Source organism: Taurulus bubalis (genome assembly GCF_910589615.1).
Source record: "Taurulus bubalis genome assembly, chromosome: 7".
Taxonomy (NCBI): domain Eukaryota; kingdom Metazoa; phylum Chordata; class Actinopteri; order Perciformes; family Cottidae; genus Taurulus; species Taurulus bubalis.
Window position 1 is genome coordinate 19,730,559 of NC_136595.1, and position 3,195 is coordinate 19,733,753.

General features: G+C 41.5%; 1 long non-coding RNA gene across 1 annotated transcript; it reads right to left on the minus strand.

The window, feature by feature from the left end:
• Window positions 1-340: 340 nt before the first annotated feature.
• On the minus strand, window positions 341-1,849 carry LOC306739561. Its single transcript, XR_013771034.1, has 2 exons — window positions 933-1,849; window positions 341-827 (listed from the first exon to the last, which is right to left on the minus strand). It is a non-coding gene; the product is annotated as an uncharacterized lncRNA (long non-coding RNA).
• Between the last annotated feature and the right edge of the window lie 1,346 nt (window positions 1,850-3,195).

Sequence of the window (3,195 nt, forward strand, 5' to 3'; positions counted from 1 at the left end):
GGATACTTCCCAAAATCTCAACGTTTAATCATATAAATGTATTTGCTCCTGATTGAAATATAAACAGGTTTCATGTTTCTAAAACCTCCAAATTGACCTCAAGAATGTTGCCTCAGCTTTGGTAATTATCTAAAGTGAAAAACATCTTTTTACCAGTTCTCAGCACCACAGAGATAATCTCACATGTATCTTCATTTTAGTGTTTGTGTTACACCATGTCTTTCAGATTACCTTTTTATTCTTCGTCTCCACCTTTATTCTTTCCTGCTGTAACATGTTTCCCTCACAGAGATAAATGATGTGATCGTATACTATTGAAAAAAACAAAACAATGCTCAAACTCTTTTTAAACTTTATTAAATTAAAGCGTGGTTGGATTTGTAATGGAATGAAACATTGGTTGCACCTGTAATATCAAAATAAATCATGCTCCAAAACAAAGTAGTTTGAAATGTACTGACATTTAGAAAAATGCACTTCATGCACCGTCGTCATCCACATTCGGGTAGATTAAATGCTTACGCTAATCATAGCTAACTTGACAGTGGTACCATTTGGCAGGAACAATGCCCTGGAGACAAAATCATACCGCTGACACAATTAAATAAATTTCTTGCAAACCTTTTTTGGGGTAATCTCTTCAAATTTGAATGAAACTTTCACCTGCAGAAATTCAAAGTAACAGAAACATAATTTTATGGTTCATCCACAATCAATCGAGTTGTTGGATAAGAGCAGATTCATCATGCTTGGTAATGAGCTTTCATCTCCCCCATGGTATGAAATCTTCAAGATGATGCACTTTTCCTTTGGTGGCTGCAAGTAATCTGTAAGAGTGCAGAAGAGCATTGCACACATTCCCAATCACTGATAATGGGGACTGCAGGGTGACATCAATTACACAGACATAGCAGACATTTAACTGGAATTACCTGACAATAAACTCCAGTCTCAGCCTGGCCTTTGACAGCACAAAACAGAAAAAAGAGTCAGAGAGAGAGAGAGAGAGAGAGAGAGATGGGCAGAGAGTGAGACGAGTTTGCAGCTTCTTCAAGGGAAGAATGCTGAAATAAACATGAAGGCTGCACAACACCAAGATCGACGGCATCAGTATGTAACAGTATTCACACCAAAAATGGTAAATCTGCTCATGAAACATTCATATTTTAGCAAAGAAAGGGACAGCCATCTGAAACTCGAGCTGCACCGCCCTTGCATACTCTTCAGGGTTCAGTGCCGTCGTCTGACAGGTTGGAGGACTCGGGTTTGATTTTCATCAAGGCCAATGACTTACCCCACCGTTCTGTGTTGGCTGAGGTCAACTAAACACAAGAGCACTTTAAAGTGTTGCATCTGGGCTGGGGCTGTCTTCCTGATAGTGGAAGTTGGGGAGGTTACAAGCCCCAGGGAAACGTGCTGTGCTTGAAAATGTTACATCAAGGCCAAACCGTGGAATTACAACTTCCGGGTCCTTTTCTCCATCGCCTTACATTGGGAAAAATGTTTTGGTATTTTTAAAGGTAAATCAGCACCCCAGTATGAACACTTTAGCAGCCTTCATTTTAATCATTAGCTCCAAAAAGTTGTAAAATTCACTCATAGCCAAATCTAGGGTTATTCTCCTTCCTCCGCTCACGTGAATGAGCCTGCGGCCGAGCGGCTGGGAGGCAGGGTTAAAGGAAAAGCTCAGGGCCCAATTGAATGCGGAAGATCCGAGTAATTTTAAACTCTGAAGTCAAACTCTTTTTGCTTCTTGCGCCACTGAGCAACTTAATTAAACAGGGCCTCGCCTCCAACGCTGAATCCAGTTCTCTTTATGTGTCCATTCTGTTAATGGGTCGTTCTTGATTGTTATTAGACTCCACTCCTGTTCCTGCTGAACTGAGCCAGTTTTTAGACAAACACTGATACCAGTTCAGTAGGCACGGGAGGGCACAGCCCAAACATCCCTCCGTTGAAAAAATGCAGTGTCCAGTCTGCATGCAAGGGGTTTCTTTAAATCCAACAAAAAGGATATTATGATATGCAACATGCATAGCACAACAACCACACAATCTTATGTGTACTGCTCACTAAGCACAGCAGCTGCAACTTCTGTCATGCTTTGCTTTCTTGCTTGGTACTTACGCTCAATCATTATGGTGGTACATCTTGATTATAGTCGACACATTTCTAGCTGCAAACTGGCGATTCTGCCAAAATAACATAGGCATATTAGCTGATTAAGCAAACATTAAAAAGTTGGTGATCCATATCGAAGACATGGACATAACAAAGCATTGTTCTTGTATTTGTCCCCAGGTGGCGGTGTAGAGCTAGCTTTGTAAGTCCGAGCATTAACTGTTATTTTGTTCTAACAAAACCCTTTTTGGCTGTTTAGCTTTCTTGGTATTTTAAACCAGTATGTTTGCACCTTTAACATAACAGGAGAAAACATTACTTTAAAATAAGGAGCTGATGTTAGAATCTGATAGCATCCACTGAGTGGAGAGACCTAATACACAGCTATCAACAGGGCTTCTTTTTTATTTTTTAATAACCTGTAACGTTGACTAATGATGTTATATGAAGCAGTGCTTGGCCTTGGAAGTAATACCACTTTGAAGCTCGCCAGATGTGCTAACCTCTGAATCTTGTTTTAATTAATTCTTTGCACTTTCTCTCCTATGTTCCCTTTTACTACAGCCGCATGCGCACCGCTTTAAATTTAAAGCTTGACAGGCCTGCCGTACCTAGTTACGGCTGCGAAGCTTAGACAACCGCTGCTTGGCCAGGGGGTTATCAAACGGTGAAATGCAGGTTTCTTCTCCAACACAAAAGTCCAGGCTGCCATGTGGCACCAACACACTGACAAACTCGGACTGAGCAAACTCAGTTGGACATGAACTGGGCATGCCCCGACGGGTCTGACATTTAGCACCGCATTCCTCAAATACAACCTGTGGCATTGTTTAACCTGGGTCAAACTGTCTCAGTGATACGCTGTCAAATATATTTGGTATGCATGATGATTACTGCCTGAAGCATAAGGAAGATAAGACAGTTGTTGCTTCAGGCAAACAATAAAGAAAACGATATAACTTGTCTGGACTGTATTGCACAATTGCACCCATTCAACCCTACGTTGCTCTGACATGGGACTCGCTCTGTCTTCTCACCTCCCTGCCTCCCTCGCCACCTAATTTCTCCTCGCTC